Genomic DNA, 21810 nt, shown 5'->3' on the forward strand with positions numbered 1-21810 from the left:
TGTAAGTAATAAAATATTATGTGTTCTTTTTATATGTTGAATACATTTTATTTTAATTTGTTTAATATAGTTCATTAAATGTTCTCATTTTTTTATTTTTAAATAGATATATATTTTTTAAGTGTTTGAGTGTGAATAGTATTTATTTTTTCTATGGTATCCAACACTTTCCCTACTGTTGCATTCACTGGAGTAGGAATATAATGTTTACCTCTCCGCTATCATGCACTTTCCCTACTGTTGCACTCACTGGAGTTGGAATAGTAATTTTTACCCCTCCGCTATGCAACACTTTCCCTACTGTTGCACTCACTGGATTGGGAATAACTTTTTGTTACCCTTCCGCTATCCAACACTTATCCTACTGTTGCATTCAGTGGAGTGTGAATAGTAATTTTTCCGCTCCACTATCCAACACTTTCCCTCCTGTTGCACTCACTGGAGTTGTAATAGTAATTTTTAGCCCTCCGCTATCCAGCAATTTCTCTACTGTTGCACTACTTGGAGTGGGTATAGTAATTTTCACCTCTCCACTATCCAATACTTATTCTACTGTTGCACTCACTGGAGTGGAAATAGTAATTTTTACCCTCTGCACTCCAACACTTTCCCTACTTTTGCACTCTTTGGAGTGGGAATAGTAATTTTTACCTTTCCGCTATACAAAACTTTTTCTGCTGTTGAACTCACTGGAGTTGGAATAGTAAATGTAATTATTTTGCTATCCAACACTTTTCCTACTGTTGCAATGATTATATTGGGCAATTTAAGTTTAATTTGTTTATAGTTTATTGTTTTAATTTATTCTAGAATTGTTTTTATATTTTCAATTATTTATATAGATATATATTTTATTTTTATATCATTTACAGTTTTAAAATAAATTAGAGATAATAGTTTATTAATTATTTTAAAGTAAATACGTATAAATGATTATGATTTTGTTTATTTTTGTATTAAGTTTATTTGAAATATTTTTTAAAAATGTATATTACATTTAATTTATTTTGTTAAAATTAATATTAGTATTTAATATATTTAACATACATTATTTTATATGTATTTTTACATCAATATTTTTGATTCAATAATTTTTGTACTTACCTATGTGGGTATGGGAGTTGATATTTGTGTAGTCTACATATTTTTTTCATGATTTTTAACATCAATATTTTTTACATCGATATTCTGAGGTAATATGAATTTTATGGTCAATTGTGTCCCCTATCGTAGACCCCAACGGCTCCATGTACGTGCTTCAAGTACATGTATGTTCCCTCCACTTCCGGCTATGAAGACGCAAATACATTTGCGTCCAACGTTAACATGTCCTCTTTCAGATCCACCATGAATGGGTCGGATATTCGGTTCCTAAGTGTGCCTTGCCAACGTCTTTACATGGTGCACTTTTCATGTTTTTCTAGCTCTGGTGAGATAGGCCCTGATTCCTGCCATCAAGCCCTTTCTGCCTTCTGTTTCTGAAAACTACAGTCAGCTGCTTCCTGACCTCTGCCTTACTCCCTGTGCGGCGAGCGGTGCCTGGCTCGGCCTGCCTGCCTGCCAAGACTGTATTCAGCCTTCAAGTTATCTGCTCCGCTCCTCGAAAATACATTCCTGTCTAGTAGTTTAGGAAAACATCTTCCCAGCTGCAGAGCAAAGGGCCCGGCTTTTCTGTCTCCATGCAAGTAATTCATAGCTCCTGTTACCATGGTAGGCCCATGGCCCCCTTGCTTTACACGTAGACACGTAGTCGCATATGCACGCACTAGCAGTCAGTATAGAATAGCCTCTGCCCGAGAGACCTTTCCTTCTAGATAATACAGTTCCTTAAACACAAGATATAGATATGATTTGGGTTTAGGTTGTTCTGACACCCCAGACTTCTGTCTCCTCATGTAGGGCTAAATGTCAAGTCCCCTTCACCCTCCAGTTCCACGTCAATTACACGTCAATTACACGTCATGCTGCTGCGCGCGCATCTCTGCCATGTATTTCTGCTGACACTGCAGGATTCTTCTATGGATCCACCCACCTGTGATACGTTTCAAGTGACGTTGTCTAGCACACACCTCCGTGCACACCCTCATGCACGCCTCCGGTTACGTACATGTGTCCTTATCTCGTTCCTCTCAGCTGTTACGCCTTCTGCATCAATCTCTACTGTAAATGCATTGACTATATATATGATGTTCCGTTAATAAATCATTGTACATGTACATGTCCATGTCCATTTCCCGTCCTGAACCCTTGTGGTGATGGAACATGATACCTGGTTCGAACCAATTCCTTTTTAAGGAATAAAACCCCTTTTAAAACCTCAAATACCACGGATTCTGCCTCTTATTTTTGACTGAGTTATTCTTATTGAACTTTACCGCATAAAATTCCGCATAGGTAATTAAAATTTACCACATAATTGGCGCCCGAACAGGGACCCCTCCCCCACCTTACGCGCCGGTGGTGCGTTGCAGGCCCGGTCCCCTGCCACAGCCGTGAAGGACAACTACGCGTACCCCGCAGGATTTCCTGTATCTCCCTCAGGCCAACGGAGGTGACTGAGGCTGCGATCGACACCCAGACGAGGCGGTGAGGAGTGCGGAGGATCCCGACCAGAGCCTAGCTGAGAGAGCAAAGTCCGAGGTATTCAGAGGCCCACCAGTTCCGAAGTTCCGAAGTACCTACGTCACGAATCGAGTCGAGTCGAGTCCAGTCGAGTCCAGGGTCCAGTCCAGTGTCGAGTTTCCGAGGCCTTCTGTTCCGTGCTTCCCGGTGAGTACCGTTGCTGGGGACGCATCTAGACGGGTGCATTAATTTGTGTCCGGTCAAGACGGGTTTGGGTACACAGACCCGGTCTGCACTGTTTAGCAGTGTATCTGTACTGTTTAGCAGTATATCGAGTATGCAGGTAGCTAGTTTTATTCTAGTTATTGTTGTTCGTTTTCAAAATGTTTAAATGTGTTTTAATGTCGTGGTATGAGTGATTGTTTGATCTACATTATCGTGTTTATTGTATTAGTTGTGTCCAAATCCGAGTAAGTATCAAGTACCAAGTAGTACGGCTGAAACATGCCGCTGTTCTCTAAACTCAGACAGATAGGAACTAGAAAAGGGATACTCGAGGAAGCTATTCCCATTCCACCCAGGGACACTCCAGGGTATTTTATGTACCACAAACACGGCTTAGATGCTGTATTATATCTCGATTTATGGGTGGATTACACCAAAGATCTAGCAGAGAATCAGAGATGGCCCGCTACTGGGACATGGGATGCCGATTGCATCATGAGATTAGAAGAAGCATTATGGAAAAAGAAAGCCAGACAGTCACAGAAAGATGCCATTGAATTATGGCGTAAAGAATCACACAGACGGACAGAGAAAGCACTCAGAAAAGCAGAGAAAAGTAGAGAGGATTCAGACAAAGCCCGAGAAAATGTATTAGTTGAAGAGGGGATACGAGTAAAAACAGAACAAGTAGACCGACAACGAAACACTCTTATGAATGGTATGTATCCTCTTCTGGCCGAGGGTTTACCTAAGGCCACCCCGGAAATACCGAAGGATCTGCCCCCTCCATTAGTCCCGACTAAAGTATGTCACAAGACCACAAAAGACATATTCCTTTCTTCCTATTTAGACGACGTAGTTCCCGTATATACAAATCCACATCCTGCGCCTATTCTCCCAGCCCTTCCGGCACCTATTCTCCCTACCATTAACTCATTAAATCCTTTTGGACCTGGCACTTCGGGAGGTGCAGCAGGAGGTTTTCAAACACCGCCACAAACACACCGATTGACTTATAGGGATTTAGCACAACAACGTACACCTCAAACAGCGAGTTACGACATACTTAAAGAGCCTCTTACAGATTGTAGATATGATCCCGTACCCGGTAAAGACGACAGAATGATGCTATCATCAGTACGTCTACGACGAGTTGCAAACTATTTAATGTTACTACCTGGAATGATTGATCATCTAGACAGAATATATCATTTTGTCCAAACGGGGGAAGGCCCTGAAAGTATTGGCGAGGCCATGGCATACCAGAAAGTTGACACTCAAGGCATGATATTACGTTTCTTCATAAACTGCTTGATAAGAGACCAAGATAGGCCTGGTGTAGACAAGGAAGAAATGAAAGCACTTAATAAATGGGATCAGAATATAGCAGACGGAAAACATGATAAACAGAGTTGTATAGAAAATATGTACCGAAGGATCCGAAAAGCAGTAGAACGAATACATGAAAGAAGACAGCCTGAAAGAGAAATAGATACAGACAAGAATGAATCCTCAGAGGAGGAGGAACAACGAGAAACGACAACAGGAACATTGCAATTACCAACTAGAGAAACGATAGCATATGTAGGTAAGGGAAGACCTTTTAATAATTCAATACGTCCGGTACGTCCAGAAAGTAAGAGACTCTTTCAAGCTGCCATGTCAAATCCAAAGACTCCTGAACATTTGTTTCAGGCTACCGATAAAGTACTTCAAGAACGAATGGGGTACCATGTACTCGATTCCATGGATGAACAAGAACTAGCCAGGTCAGCAGTACAATGGGCTGACAGTTCCGATAAATATAGTGATGACGCATTAGCGCAGACCTTTTTAAATCTTTCCCCCGACGAACAGCGACTAGCTAGTATGTATATGATACAACATCTCCTTATATTGTATAAAAGCCAACATTCTGATCCAGGTCCCCTACCTGATATATTAATAGAGCTACTCTCGAATAGATGGAGAGGTCTAGGTACAGACTTAATTAAGGTAATTCTAGAGCATCGGCACAGATACAGTACTTTCCTGAATACACAGTTTGTTCCAGCTCCACCCGTAGAAAGAAAAATGTATTACATAGACAGACAGAATCCCTTGCGAGAAGTACATCCAGTCAGGAATGATGATAATACCTTTAGACGTATGTTTGTGTACACACCCATAACTAAAATGGAATTATTAAAAATGAAGAAATTAGTGCCTAGTCATGACAAAGACCCAGCAGGCTTCCACCATGAAATAAAAGACATGTTACTCATGGGTGATTATACCTATCCTGACATCATGAAAATATTGAAAGTATTATTGCCTGCCGGTATTTACGAGAAACTCAAGGAAAAAGAATGGGAGGTGGGAGACGCAAAGATTGATTGGGCTGCATTAGAGAACGAAGAAAATACTAGAACCCCAGGTTTAGGGCTTGGGGACAAAACTAAAGCATTACCAGGATTGTTAGTACAAGTATTGCCACGTTTATTAGCAACGAAAAAGGAGGACTGGGATGCAATCTCAGCCTGCAAACAGAAACCCGATGAAGACACTAGTGATTTTTATTCCCGATTTGAGAAATGTTTTGTTATTAATAGTGGCCTGAAAGCAAGTAGTGAGTCATATCCACATCTTTTTGTATCCAAATTAGTCGAGAATTCTCTGCCCCAAGTTAAGAATCGTGTTCTGAAGGTCGAGAGCACATGGCAAGCAAACACGCCTTCACAAATGTTACAAATGTTACAGTACCACCAGAACAGAATTAGGGAAGAACATGATCACGAACAAAGACGTATGAAAGACACGAAAATGAAAATGTTAGTTGCTCAGTCAGTCCCAGCTGACGGTCAGAAAAAGGGTATGACACAGTCCAATAATTCAGCAGCTCCTGTTAAAGGGATATGCAACTATTGTAAACAGCCAGGTCACTATATAAACGAGTGTGCAGTTTTGAAACACAATATAGCTACAGGTAAAACTAAGGAAAGACCGCGTCCTCCTAGACAGGACCGGGCCCAACAACAAGTATCACAGAATATCCAGCCTATGCAAGCTTCACAACAGGCAGTACAGACCGTAGCAGTTCCACAGCCCATTGCCGCAACACAACATGCAACGCAACAGATGTACCAGTATGCGCAAACAGATTATCCCGATTATCAGCGATACACATGAAACAGCCTAGAGAGGGAGGTTGGCTTGCCTCTTATTGAGGTTCCTGTAGATCAAGAGGGTCCTTACGTACATAGCCAAGTGTTAGGAAAAGATAGGAAGTTTTTGATTGATACAGGGGCAAGCCGAACAACGATAAGTCATGACGAGGTTCCAGGGGCATCCCTCTCAGGCTCACAGAATGTTTCCCTTGGATTTTCAGGCAAACCTATTGTAAATGAAGTATCGAAACCAGTACCTCTTTTAGTTGGTCCATTGTCTCGTAGTACAGATTTATTGTTAACGAAATCATGTCCAGAGAACTTGTTAGGTATCAAGACACTGAAAGCTCTAGGAGCTGTTATTTGTTGCTCTCCGGAAGGAGTAAGATTGTTCTTACGTGACTTTAAGGGTCACTATGTGTTGAGAGATATTGATCCCAGGTTACAGAATGTTCCTGCACATTTATGGGCACAAGGCCCCACTGATGTAGGTTGTATGCACATTACACCATACCGAGTCACACTCAGACCAGGAGTAGTACTACCACGAATCCGACAATACAAGTTACCTCCAGATGCTGTAGCGGCTTTACTGAAAATCATTGACGAGCTCATTGCACAAGGAGTGGTTGTGGAAACCGACTCGAATTTATGTAACTCCCCCATCATTCCAATTCTTAAACGTACTGATCCAAATGCACCCCCAGTTTATCGATTAGTTATCGATCTGCGCGAATTGAATAAATGCATCGTGCCACAGTACCCTGTGGTCCCAGATATCTCGTCTTTGTTGACTGCCATTGATCCCGAAGCAACGTTCTTCACTGTAATTGATCTGAAGAACGCCTTCTTTAGTGTCCCGATTGATCCGGAAAGCCAATATCTCTTCGGATTCTGTTTAAATGACCGAAGCTTCAAATTTGCACGCGCACCTCAAGGATTCACAGAAAGCCCCAGCATCTATAGCCAAGCACTGAAAAGACAACTAGACAGTATACACATGCCTGACAACGCTGCCCTGTTACAGTATGTCGATGATCTACTGATCACCGCCCGCAGCAAACCTGAATGTGAGCAAGCGTCACTGACGGTTTTGCATTTCCTGGCTGACAAGGGACACAAGGTGTCCCCTTCGAAGCTGCAATTCTGTGTTCAGCAAGTAGTTTACCTTGGGCACTTGCTGACCAAAGGGGGGAGACAGCTAACACCTGACCGCATCCAGTTAATTGTAAACATGTCACAACCCAAAACGCAAAAGGAGGTACGAGCCTTTATAGGCCTCACTTCTTACTGTAGACAATGGATCCCTCAGTATGCATTTCTAGCGAAACCACTCATACAGTTGACAACCCAGGAGGCAGCGACATCGACTGTCCTCCCTTGGACTCAGGAACATACACAAGCTTTTGACGACTTAAAGAAAGCCTTATGTCAAGCACCAGTTTTAGCGACACCATGTTACAGTAAGCCTTTTACACTTTTTGTCACAGAACGTGAAGGTACTGCATTGTCAGTACTCACTCAAGATCATGCAGGTTCATATAAACCGTGTGCTTATTTTTCTAGTACATTGGATCCAGTAGCCCAGGCTCTGCCTGCGTGCTTGAAATCAGTAGCAGCAACAGCTCTAGCAATCAGACAAAGTGATTCCATAGTTTTAGGACATCAATTGACAGTACAAGTTCCACACTACGTTGAAGTTCTTTTAAACCGAACACAGACTCAGCACTTGACTATAGCAAGACTGACAGGTTATGAATTGACATTATTTCAACCACACATAGAAATCAGACGTTGCAACACATTGAATCCTGCTACACTTCTGCCATTAAGTGAGACAGATCCATTGGCACATGATTGCATTGAAGTCATTACCATTACGACGAAACCCAGACAAGACTTGACAGACACCGCATTACCAGATCCAGACCTGACACTTTATGTGGATGGTTCATGCATGAGAACAAGCACAGGAGAATTAGTGGCAGCATACGCAGTCACGACAGAAACTGAAGTCATAGAAACAAATTGTATAGACACCCTGTCAGCTCAAGCAGCAGAGCTCATCGCTCTGACCCAAGCCTGCATTCGAGCCAAGAACAAGAGAGTTAACATATACACAGATTCACGTTATGCATTCGGAGTCGTACACGACTTCGGTGTACTCTGGCGAGAGAGAGGTTTTTTGACCTCTCACGGAGCCAAAATTCAGCACGGTCCCCTCATTCAAACTCTGTTAGATGCAATACATCTGCCTACAGCGATATCCATCATGAAGTGCAAGGCACATACGAAAGTCACAGATTCAATTTCCCAGGGTAACGACCTGGCAGACCGAACAGCAAAGCATACAGCTCAGACTCAGACTCACGCAACTGATCTGACAAAGACAATAGTCCAGACACCGACACATTGCATGACAGTTAAGGATCCCGCCCTAGATGTAATTGATATACAGACACATGCTACACCAGACGAAATCAAGAAATGGACTGAACTAGGAGGGATCCAGACAGAACAGGGATGGATGACGAAGGGAAAATCTATATGGTTTCTCCCCGACTCTATGGTCCAAGTAATCATTAACACAGTACACAGTCCTGCTCATTTAGGAGAAAAAGCCATGTTAGACAGTATTCAAAACATCTGGTTCAATAAACATTTACGAGCAGCAGCAAAACAGAAAGTGCGTACTTGCATGATCTGTTGTCAGTTCAACCCAGGTAAAAGCATTCCCGTAGAGCAAGGTGGATTTCATCCTCCCGATCACCCTTTTGAAGTCCTCCAGATGGATTATATCCAGATGGAACGTTGTCGAGGATTCAAATATGTCCTCGTAGTTGTATGTGCACTTTCCCGTTGGACAGAAGCATATCCAGTCCCAGATTACACTGCTCCGACCACTGCCAAGCAGTTGGTTCGTGAATTCTTCCCCAGATATGGTTTGCCCCGCATCGTATACTCCGATAACGGTCAGCCATTCTCGTCCGAGCTTATGAAGCAGGTATCTCTCCTGCTCGGCTATCAATGGAAGTTCCACTGTGTCCGACATCCCGAAGCAGCAGGTCTCGTAGAGAGACATAATCAGACTCTGAAAATTCGTCTTGCCAAAATCTGTAGAGAGAAGGGTGTCGACTGGATAGTAGCTTTACCAGTTGCACTCTTTTATATGAGAATGGTCGCACACTCTAGAACAGGGCTATCCCCGTACGAGGTGGTCTTTGGTAGGCCACCGAATATGTGGGGGACGCCTCTGCCTCGCAAAATCACTGATGTTGACTGTAATATGCTGACAGATTACCTTGCCTCCTTGATGTCTGCACTACAATCATGTCGTTCACAGGTTGCTGCAGCCTTTCCCGACAATACCGAGGTGAAGCCGCATGAAGTTGTTCCGGGAGACCTCGTCTTTGTAAGGAACTTCGACAGGAGAAGTCCGCTGGAGCCCCGCTGGCAAGCACCGAAACTCGTACTTCTAACAACAAGGACAGCAATAAAAGTCGAGGGCCGCAAGGGTTGGCTTCATTCGAGTCATATAAAGAAATTCCATGGACTAACGCCAGATCTAAACTCCCAGCCCTGCCCTCCTCCACAGACTGATTCAAAACTCCCTTTGGCCGAGAAAAATTCTTCCCAAGGATATAAATTGAAATTGAGGTCTAGCAAGTCAGACAGTTTAATTGTTTAAGTCCTCCCCTAGGTGAATCGGTTAGACGAGTTTCTGACATGTATCCCCTAGACCCCAACAGAGAGAGAGATAGACAGAGACAGCTCAAGAAATGTGAATATTGTAAATCTCTTCGCAGTCACTGTATTGTGACATTATTGATTATGTTTTTTCTGAGTCTTATGATTATTGTTGCAAGTGTACTGTTACACATATATCACCCTATTTTCGAACGTGCATATTCTTCTTCAAATGACACTGTCGAGCACTCTTTTAGTGAGCTGCCCCCGCATGAATTATCTTATCGACTTGCGCTGCGCAACAACACATTCATTAGTATGTTACATCATTCCCATCAGACCAGCAATGCTACCAATTGTTGGATATGTGGCCGACTCCCTCCCTATCAGAAATACAAGGGAGTTCTGCCCCTCTTCCCGTACCCGTTCACACATAATGGTTCCTGTGGTGCATGGTTTAGTTTAATTAATTCCTTAGATTCTGATTCCGTAGTTTACCAGGGCAACTGGGTATGGGGAAATCTGAACACAGTTCTGCATAGAGTATGTTTCCCTGACAAGGAGGGTCTTCCCAAAAGAACAGGAACTGATCTAGAAAATGAAGTATATGGATTAGGTAATTTTACACTTAACCTCATGATTCTGAATGTTGAATCCGAAGCCGAACCAGTCTTGCCCGCTATGTCCATACTACCAGTCAAAGGTGAATTATGTGTCAGAAAGAATGGTTCAGTACACCTGGGTCATAGTAAATGTACTACTGTGATCGAATTCAGTGATAAGGGCAAGTCTACATTTAAAGCTTCCCGTCATTCCTACTTCGTTTGTGGTCATACCGCATATATACGTTTACCTCTAGATTGGGATGGCACCTGTTACATTGCATTCCTTCTGCCACCCGTTTTCCTAGCCCCTCCTGATTATCATAGGGACATCCATCTAGTACACAATAGGCCACAGAGAGATCTCCCGATTGTCGACTATACTGAAACGGCATGGGAGCAGTATACAGATTTCAATAAAGGTTTCTTTCCCTACTTAGGTACTGTCTTTAATAGTAAACTGATACGTAAATTAACCAGAACCCTCGAAGCAGTAGTGAATGAAACTACTTCCGCCCTAGGTAACTTAACAGAGGAGCAGTCTGCTATGCGGATTGTTGTTCTTCAAAATCGTCTCGTCCTTGACGTCATCCTGGCCGATAGGGGCGGAGCCTGTAGAGTCATCGGATCGAGCTGCTGTGTTTTCATTCCAGAAAACGCGCCATCAGTATATAGAGCCATAACTCGTCTTCACAAGATTGCAAGTCAGATACACCAGAATCCAGGCACCTGGACTTGGTCCGGTTGGTTCTGGAGCGTGTTATCAGCCTGGGGATGGAAGATCCTATCCTTCCTAGGTATTGCCCTTCTCATAGTATTCAGTTGTTGCTTATGTTTACAATGTGGGCCAGCGATTTGCGGCTTGTGCGCCACATCATGTATTCCTCATTCAAGTCCCCATTCAAAACGCCGTAAGAAGAAAGAAGAGCAAATGATGTTACATGAACAGATTGATAGATTAATGAGGATTGATATATCATGAAGGGTCCGTAGGGGACAAGGAGGGAATGAGGTAATATGAATTTTATGGTCAATTGTGTCCCCTATCGTAGACCCCAACGGCTCCATGTACGTGCTTCAAGTACATGTATGTTCCCTCCACTTCCGGCTATGAAGACGCAAATACATTTGCGTCCAACGTTAACATGTCCTCTTTCAGATCCACCATGAATGGGTCGGATATTCGGTTCCTAAGTGTGCCTTGCCAACGTCTTTAGATGGTGCACTTTTCATGTTTTTCTAGCTCTGGTGAGTTAGGCCCTGATTCCTGCCATCAAGCCCTTTCTGCCTTCTGTTTCTGAAAACTACAGTCAGCTGCTTCCTGACCTCTGCCTTACTCCCTGTGCGGCGAGCGCTGCCTGGCTCGGCCTGCCTGCCTGCCAAGACTGTATTCAGCCTTCAAGTTATCTGCTCCGCTCCTCGAAAATACATTCCTGTCTAGTAGTTTAGGAAAACATCTTCCCAGCTGCAGAGCAAAGGGCCCGGCTTTTCTGTCTCCATGCAAGTAATTCATAGCTCCTGTTACCATGGTAGGCCCATGGCCCCCTTGCTTTACACGTAGACACGTAGTCGCATATGCACGCACTAGCAGTCAGTATAGAATAGCCTCTGCCCGAGAGACCTTTCCTTCTAGATAATACAGTTCCTTAAACACAAGATATAGATATGATTTGGGTTTAGGTTGTTCTGACACCCCAGACTTCTGTCTCCTCATGTAGGGCTAAATGTCAAGTCCCCTTCACCCTCCAGTTCCACGTCAATTACACGTCAATTACACGTCATGCTGCTGCGCGCGCATCTCTGCCATGTATTTCTGCTGACACTGCAGGATTCTTCTATGGATCCACCCACCTGTGATACGTTTCAAGTGACGTTGTCTAGCACACACCTCCGTGCACACCCTCATGCACGCCTCCTGTTACGTACATGTGTCCTTATCTCGTTCCTCTCAGCTGTTACGCCTTCTGCATCAATCTCTACTGTAAATGCATTGACTATATATATGATGTTCCGTTAATAAATCATTGTACATGTACATGTCCATGTCCATTTCCCGTCCTGAACCCTTGTGGTGATGGAACATGATACCTGGTTCGAACCAATTCCTTTTTAAGGAATAAAACCCCTTTTAAAACCTCAAATACCACGGATTCTGCCTCTTATTTTTGACTGAGTTATTCTTATTGAACTTTACCGCATAAAATTCCGCATAGGTAATTAAAATTTACCACAATTCAGTGAAACCTACAAGAGATGCTGAACTGAGTTACTTGGCTTCATTTAGGATGAATTGGAGATCAAAGGTAGAAAAATGAAGAGAAATGTTTATGTTGTAGTCAAGGGTCTTAGCATACTGGGTTGGTTTCACCAGGGATTATTAGGTATGATTTTCAAAGCCAAGTGTAACAGAGCAAGTTTTAGTAGTAGGTTGTCATGATGAGGTACTGAAGCGGATGGAAGGTTTTCCTTCTTATTTTGTAACAAATTGGGTAATATTCATGGTTTCAAGCAAAAAGCGTATTGTAAAGCAAAAAGTGCCTTTACTATAAAACACAAACTCAGAGGCATTCCATTTAGTGTGAGAGATGATCTTGACAAGGAGTTGAAGAGTTTGTGCAACAAAGGGATCATTGAGCTCACTTATTTTTTTTTGTGGTTGTCTCCTCTTGTTGTGGCTCACAAGAAGTCTGGGAAGCTTCGTGTTTGCATTGATTTTAGATCGCTTAACATGGAAATTTCGGTTGATTCTCATCCCTGGTCTAAGATCAACTATTTGTTTGCTTGTGTCAAGGGAGCCAAGAATTTTTCTAAATTGGATCTAGCCAGTGCTTACCACCAGATAGAGCTCCATCTGGATTCATGTCACTTGACTGCATTCATTTCTCCCCTTGGCACATTCCAGTACTGATGCATGCCTTTTGGGTTGGCATCTGCTGCCTTGGACTTTTCAGAGGGTGATCTAAAGTTTATAAAAAGGCATGGAAGATGTTTTGGTTTTCCAGGACGATGTGTTGCTTTTTTGAATGATACTCATTCCCGTGATATCACTCTACACAGGGTACTTAAAATATTTAAGGAACAAGGTGTGAAACTCAAAACAGAAATGTACATTTCTTTACAGGGAAGTAGATTACATCGGACATTTGTTGTCTCCTGAGGATATTAGACCGAGGCAAGGGCAGGTTGAGGCTATTATCAATGATTCTCCTCCCAATGAGTGGTATTAAGTCCTTACTAGGGTTAAATGAGTACTACTCGCGCTTTACTCCTGACTTCGCCACCATTGTATGTGCTATCAGCAACCTGCTAAAAAAGGGTGTCAATTTCCTTTTGTCCAATGAGTGTGCCTCAGCGTTTGATCTCATTGTGTCCATATTGGCTAAAAGCAAAGCTCTCAAACCATTTGATCCAGATGTACCTTGTTGCATTACTGTTGATGTGAGCCAAGTAGGCATCTTAACACAATGGAGTTATGATAATGAAGACACTGTGGCATTTGTGTCTAGAGTTTTGAGAGATGCCGAGGTCCAGTACTCTGTCATAGAGAAGGAAATGCTCGCTTGTTTGTGGGCCATAGAGAAATTTCACCCATACATCTGGGGTAGGCGGTTCAGATTACAAACCAATCACAAGCCTTTTGTCACCATTTTAAGTGCTGGTGTCAGTAAATGTTTACCACTAGGATCTTGAGAGTGATCTCCAGGTTGTGGTGTCCCACATTGCTGGTGGGAGGAATGGTAGAGATGATTCTCTATCTCGTTTTCCGCAAAGAAAGGATGAGAGTGAATTTCAGTGAACTTTGTAATGAGGATTGTGGCAATTGTTTTGTAGCTGCATTGGACATACTTAAGTCCGAGATCTGAAGATGATTGGGAAAATATGTGGAGTGATGATGCTTTACTACAGCAAGTTTGTGAGTTTGTAAAGAAAGGTTGGACTAGGGAAAAGGTTTTTTCTCCCCTTCTACAACCTTACTGCAAGGCTGAGGATGAACTCTCTATTGAATACGGCATGTTGTTATGCTGTGATAAGCTTGTTCCCCCTAATGTTGTCAGTTAAGCCATTATCAAAAATGCCTGTGAGGAGCATTAGGGTGCAACACTTAATAAACGCTGCATTTGAGAAAATTTTTGGTGGACAAGGATAGATGAGGAGATCAATGAGGTTGTGGCTAATTCTTGTGTGTGCGGTGTTGCTGACAAAAGTCTCAAAGTTGTGTCCCCTCCCTTAATACCTATTAAATGTCCTTCTGGCCCATGGGTCAAATTGGGCATTGATGTGATGGGACCATTTGATTATTTGTCTGGTGGTTGCAGATATGTATTAGTACGTGTGGATTATGCTTCCAGATGGCCCGAAGTTAAGATGGTAAGAAAAGCAAATTCTTCAAGTGCTGTGACATTTCTTAAGCAATGTCTTCATGAGAGAAAGGTTCCCTGAAGCTCTTGTCTCGGACAATGGAACACAATTTGTGAGTGGTGAGGTTGAAATATTTCTTTTTTCATGCGGAATAAAGCGTTCCAATAGTTCTTTATACTGCCCACAGACCAATGGCTTGTTGAGAGGAAGAATAGTGTGGTGAGGGAGAGCATCATTTGGGCAAAATCAGGGAACCATGACGTTGTAAGATCGTTGAATAACATGATGTGCTTCTACAGAACTACGCCTCATTCCTCCACCTTTTGAGCTGCTTAGAGGATGCAAAGCCAACACTAGTTTCAGGCCTGGTTGGATGTGTAAATGGCTTAAATTTAAATCAGAGTCTGATTTAGAGAAGCTCATGGAGATTGCGAGCCAAAATATGTCAGAGACTCAAGTTAAAGAAAAAACCCGGTATGATCACAAGAGAGGTGCTAAAAAAGGTCCCCTTGCTGTAGGCAATATGGTCAGGATGAAGACTCCCATTCATGTGAAAAAAGGGGAAGGCAAATTTAGTGAAGATTGGCTATAATGCGGTCCAGGTTAGGGGTGGATATTGGTGGAACCATTGCAAAATTGTTAAAGTGAGTACAAGTGTTAGTAGTGGTGCTGACAAGGTTGTTATGAACAATAACACTGTGTCCAGTGAGGGTCATTGTGGACTCAGCAGAAGCTCAAGATTGTCAGTCACTCCCAAGAGGTTTCGCAAGTAAACTTTTTTCTTTTTTATCTCTTTTTTTTGTTTTATTTTGAGTTGTTCCAAGGGAGGAGGGAAGGTGTGTAGTATTGCCAAATACTGTTCAATAATTCTGCTTCATGCTGCCCCGTGTCTCTGGGTGCAGGGAGAAGCGTTCTCTGTCAGTTTTCTAAGGTGTCTGGGATGCTGGGTTGTATTCTAGTGTAGTGTTGTATTCTAAGAATGTTTTGGTTCAACTGTGGTCTTCAGTTGAAGCTGTGATGGGGGCTGGTGGAGTCCTTGTTTCCTGACTCCATAACCGTGTAGCCTACAATAAATGTACTTTACTCACCCTGACTCCAGCGTCTTCACTACATATTTGTAAGAGGATGCCCTCACATTGATTCATATTATGTTTACATGGTTCTAATTTGTATGTCTTGGATATCTATCTGTAGCAGCCATGCAACTTATGTCACTTGGCTCACTAAAGTCACATTATCTATGTTGTTTGTTTTTCTATGTGCATATGTGACAGCCATATACTAAATTACTTTTTATAAATATCGTACATGATAAACTGAATTTGTGTTCACAGTGTGCTTTGACTTTCATTGGTTTCTAAAGCACTTATCAGACATTTACTGGCATTGACTGTCATGAAGAAAAAGGCATTGTTAATATAATGTTTTCATTGAATTGTTTACTAAGCAATAGTTTCACCCAACAGAACTCATTGTAGAATATATTACTCATTCCCAGGAAACTGCGCACTTCTGACATAATGGTCGGGCCAGTGCCTGCTTGATTGCGTGGGAATTATGAGGGTCTACTTGAACTCCTTCTTGTTGGAAAATATAGCCAAAGACTCAATGGACTTCTGGAAGAAAGAGCACTTGTCTTTATGGAGGGTGACTCCATGATCGAATAGCCATTTTAATGCTAATTAGAGATGCCGGTGATGTTCTTCAGTGGTCATTGAATTGATCAAGCTGTCATCACTTATGTTGATCACACCATGTAAGCTGGACAAAGTTTCCTGAATTGTATCCTGAAAGACTTCCACCGCTGAGGAGATTCAGAAGTTTAGACGCTTGTACCGGCTTAGCCCTAGGTGTATTGAGAATTTAGTTATATAGCGGCTCTCCTCCAACAGCATCAGTTGGTGGTACCTGGCATTGAGGTCCAATTTGGAGAACTACCGTAAGTCATTAAGGTCTGCGATGATATCATCCATCGTGGGCGTTATGTGCCTCTCATGTCTATTGCTTGATTGGGAAAGTGCATGCCCTTACACAGCCATATCTTGCCTGGTTGCTTCTGCTTTTTGGCGATCACCCTGGGGGACACCCATGGCATTGGACCATAGACCTTCTTGATCACTCCCTGTTTTTCAAATTTGCAAAGTTCCTGCTCAACCAGGGGTCTCAGGTAGAATGGTATGCGCCGGTGCCAAAGGGACACTCGCTTGATGGATTTATCAATGTTTACCTTGATAGAAGGAACTTTCAGACACCCGAGTCCTGTGAAGAGATGAGGAAATTGGCTTAGGACCTCTTCTGTCTGGAAGACCTTCACGGTGTGTGCGAAGCCTACTAGACCCATGTTGTGTTTCAACAAAGCAAAGACGTGAAAGGTGGTTGGGGTCTTCTGACCCTCTGCTTTTATTTGGATGGTCATCCACCCTTTCAAAGGTATCTAGCTTCTGTATGTGAAGATCTTTGTGCTGGTCAGGGACACAGGTGTATGTGGTTGGAGGCATTGATACTTCTGGATCCCCATTATGTTTACGGAGACCCCCATGTGTATAAGGGCCTTGATGCTGGAGCCTGCGACCTCAACTATACATGGAGGTTGTGGTCGTCTATTTAGTTTGAGATCACCTGTGAATGAGATGAGGAATACTTCCTCCTCATCATCTGGGTATGAGTCTTCTATTCAGTGTCGATGGTGAGACGGTAGCTTGGAGACACGTTTGGACTCTGAATCTTCCAGGGACAGTTGCCTTACTGATCTTGATGGTTGTGCCCCCATATGCGCCTCACCCTCTAGGCTCACATCTGCAAATGGTAGCAAAGTGGTTCAGGGTGCCACACTTCGAGCACGTCTGTCCTTGCACCAGGCATTCTTCAAGGGGGTGTTCCTCTCTCGCACAACACCCACAGCGGGAACCAGACAGCGGAGAGGCTGATTGTCATGGTTTTTTCCCCCTACCTACTTCGTAAACTGCATCAGCGCACTCTATCTTCACCAGTGAGCTTCTTTATGGCTGCTGCGTAATGGCTAGGTCTAATCTTGTGGCCCTGGCGATGGACAGGTCGTGGGACAGAGCCAGAATTAGGATATTATACAAGGTGATATTGGGCTGTCGTAGGATGAGGCCCCTCAATGTTTTGTTTCTTCAGCCCTGTATAATCTGTGCCCTCACATCTTTTAGTTGATTGTCCAGTACACATGTACTGGCTAGTTCTCGCAGGCACACATCAAATGTACCCATGGACTCCCCTTCATGTTGATTGACTTTGCGGAGTTTGAAGTGCTCGTAGTGCAGGTTAAGTTGTGGGTCGAATGGCAAAGCGCTCTAACTGCTGCGTCCTATCATTTGCTGCACCTATGTTGGGTAGGTGCGCAAAGAGTTCGTAGATTCCCTTCCCTCATGCAGTGGAGTCGGAGGGACCTCTTAACTGTGCCATCAGTCTAACAGGTCACGACAAAGTAGTTGTCCAGCCTCCCAATAGCCTCCATGGCCTCGGACGCAGCATGTCTGTAACAGGGGGGCAGACAGCAGGCCTTCAGAGTCCCAGGGAGAAGGTAGGAGGAGATACTCAGCCATGTCTGAGTTGAACGAAGTGGAGGGTGGAGCCACTCAGGAGCGCTGCTCACCCAAAAGTCAGATCATGTGCAGGGCCTCTGACGGCTATGGGGGTAGAGCCATCTAGGCTTCCATGATGCACTCAGTGTGGGAAAGGCCAGGGCAGCTTTGGATGGCAAAAGAGTGATCCATGCAGAGATGTCTGGACTGATGTCACAGCCATGATGGCCCAGCAGCCGGAAGACAGACACCAGCGCATGGGATACGGGTAAGGCCAGTGTTGCTGTGGGCTGGTCTCGGTGGTCCTGGCCAACCCAGCCAGGTATCATCAATGGGGTTGACGAAGCCCCCAACCTTGTCACCAGTGTGATGTGCTTCATGAGGACGGGCGCATCAATGGTATGGCACAGTGGGTGACATAAGAAACAGGCACACCAGTGACTGTGTTATGGGCTGAAAATCAGGTGTGGGATTTAGTCTCTTTATTATATAGCCTCTGGCTACGCCTGGCCAGAGGGTATTACAGGGTGTGAATTTCAGGTCAGATCAGAACCGCGGGCGGTGCTGAGAACATTACACCGACCATAATGTTGGTTTTACACTGTGCAGATTATCTGGCTAGCAATGTCTTTCAATGTCTCTTGGGGAGGTTTGGCTGGTCAAAGAGTGCTTCTGTACAAATGGCCTGTTCCACAGTGTGGATTCCTGTGCAGCTCTACGGGGGACTCCAGTAAAGCCAATGTGAACTCGGCTCAGCCCGGTACTGGCTCACTATGCGGGTGTTATGCTGATCACTTTAAAGAGCTATGGCAGAAGGTAGCTCTGTCAGAATAGTGTGGTCCACTCGTGATAACAGAATAATTGTGCTCTAGACAACTGTTCTTCTGACAAGTTGGTGTAAGCATTTACATCACATACCTCAGTCGCACAGTATTAAAAGTGACATTCTGCTACACCCTTCCACTGCTGCATAAAACAGGAAACACCTGCAATAAAAGACTAGTTGTGGAGCATAGCAGAAAGAGATAAGGATCCTCTACATTAAGATTACTTACCTAGAGCTGACCGCGTCCTTGGTGCTCTTCTCCACCTGTGATGTCCCGGCAGTCCATGTAGTGCACAGGCCCCCCTGCGCCAATTACAATTCTATTCTCATGCTGGGAATAGTATTTGCAGCATGAGAGATGTGGTGGGATTAGTCTGAGTGGCCTGGTGTTCTGCTCAGATAGGCACCGAGCTTCACAGGAACCACATAGTGGTACACTCAAAAGAACTACAAAGAACAAAGGGTTCCAATACAAAACTCATGTTTCCAAGCCAATTTATTGCTCATGATGTTTCTTGAGTAACAGTTATAGTAGTATTTTACTCCAGCCATCCTCTGGCTTCTGCACTGCCTCATTGAGGTGCTCTATTTTAGTTCATCTTGAATAACACAGCAAGATACCACTGTGTCCTTTATTCAAGGTTCCTGTCTCCATACGAATGCAATTTTTTTAATGTGTGACTGTTAGTGAGATAGCTTTGTTCGTCATAAGTGTGGCAGGGTATGCTCAGACGTGAGTCCCTTGCTCACTTTGCCACTGGATTCAAGCAAGCCGGGCTGAAGACGGCTGGAATGCCAGAAACCGGTCCGGGGAAGCTTGTTTCCGGTCCAGGGAAGGCATGGCTTGGCAGTTCGGTCTGGACTGTTCCCATGAGGCACAGGGTCAGACTGATTTGCACATGGCCATGTCTGAACTGGGTGACAGAGTGGGCTAAAAAACGGTGATGGATTAAACCCAGATCTGTTGACTGGGTGTGAGTGTTTGATTGGTTCAGATACTTCGTCCATCACCACCCCTTCTGTACCGCTTTTTTAGTGAGATAGCAGCATGAATGTGATTACGGTATGTCTGATTGTATAGATTATGTTAGGATGTAACTGGTTTGAGGATGTTTTAATTCATCCTGTTGGGGGAGCCATACTTCCATTTGTTTTTGTATGGATTCAATGGGACAGAAAACATTTATGTTATTATGCTAATTGTTTTGCTCTGATTTTCATGTATATATAAAAAAGTTAAAAGTGCATTAAATGTTTTGAAATTGCCACATTTTGAATAAATTAAAAACAAATCGTGTATCATCCACTCTTTAGCATGTTTGTTAAGCACATTCTTGAATGTCAGTTGTATTTTTGATTCTTCTCCCCGGACTAGAGACTGACCTGTAGTCATTGAGAGACGCTGTGTGCTCTGATTTATACATAGGCAGGTGACAATTTTTCCCTTCTGTTGGAGGGTTTAGCTTTCAGTGCTCAGATAGGTCCTGGGAGCCTGTGTGCTCTCAACCCGGCTGAATAACAAAGCTCAGGTTGGGGAAATGCTAAGTGCGCATGTCAGTTTGGCCATCCTAAGACGGCAGGCCAAACCGACATTGGCACTTAGGGGCTCAGAACGATGCCTCGTGAACATCAGTCCACCCGCCATTATTGGGGAGCTGGGACCGCCCGCCGGTAAGGTGGCGGTCCCGCTGAGAGCATTAGGATGTGCCTGCCACTATGGCGGCTGCATCCAGAGCCCTGATCATTGCGGACGGTGCTGCTGGCTGCAGCACCATTCACAATGCCAAAATGTCACGTAGCTGTATTTCCATGCACAAAGTGAGAGGCACGACGAGGTGCCTGCCACCTTGTGCATGAACATGTAGGGTGGTACCATGGATACTCCCCAGTGCAAAAACACCCTCCCCCCACACATAGGGGGCCCGCAAAGGGCCCCTGAACCTAGCCTCCGCCAGCCTTGCAATCTGGTGGCGGTGCATGCTAGGGACCCCCTCCATTTTAACCATGCAGACCCCTCCACCAGGCAATCGTGATGGTATGCCTGTGGTGGAAGCATGGAGGGCAGTCTTTGTGACCACCGCAGTCACAAATCGATTCCCCCCGCCATCCTAATGTGGCGGGGGGAAATGGGAGTCAGATTGCAGAGGGACCGCAACTACCGGCATTGCAGTGGCGGTCCTTCCGCCATCATAATGAGCTCCTTAGACTGCCAACCACTCCTCCATGCAGCATTGCTCCGCCCTAGAGTGGCTCAGATGCTCAGTCATCTCAGTTGGCAGCCTGCAGCATGAAAAAATCAATCAATCATTCAATCAATCAAAGCATTTATATAGCGCACTACTCACCCAGAGGGTCTCGATGTTTTATTATCATTTTATTTTTCATGCTTTAATTTGCTGGCTGCCCAAACAGAGGAGTTGCTGCTACCCGCCAAGCATACAATGTAGGCGACATGCTGTGTTATTCACCGCCTAGTATTTTGTCGAATAATGAGCATGCATTCCACCCCTTGCCCCATGAAATTGCGGGCCCAATCGGTTGTAGGCACTGACGCATCGTTTTTTTTTTCTGCTTGTCATGTGTTCTGCTAATAAAATTTGATTTCATTCTAAAGTGCGAGGCGAAATCCCCCACAAAGTGGTTTATCCCTCTGATGGCCTGCCCGTCCGGCATCCGCAGCTCAACCACAGTACTGCCAGGGTGGTCAGGGGTTGAAAGCAGTAAAGCAGTTTACCCGCTACTCCTCTAGAGCTCTTATTGTATCCAGAGTGATATACCCTCGAGTAGCCATGCCTTCATTTGGAAGAACATTCTGTACCCAACAAGTGTATCTCTGTAACATAAAAATCGCTAAA

This window comes from Lissotriton vulgaris, chromosome 2_1 (genome assembly GCF_964263255.1).
Source record: "Lissotriton vulgaris chromosome 2_1, aLisVul1.2, whole genome shotgun sequence".
Taxonomy (NCBI): Eukaryota; Metazoa; Chordata; class Amphibia; order Caudata; family Salamandridae; genus Lissotriton; species Lissotriton vulgaris.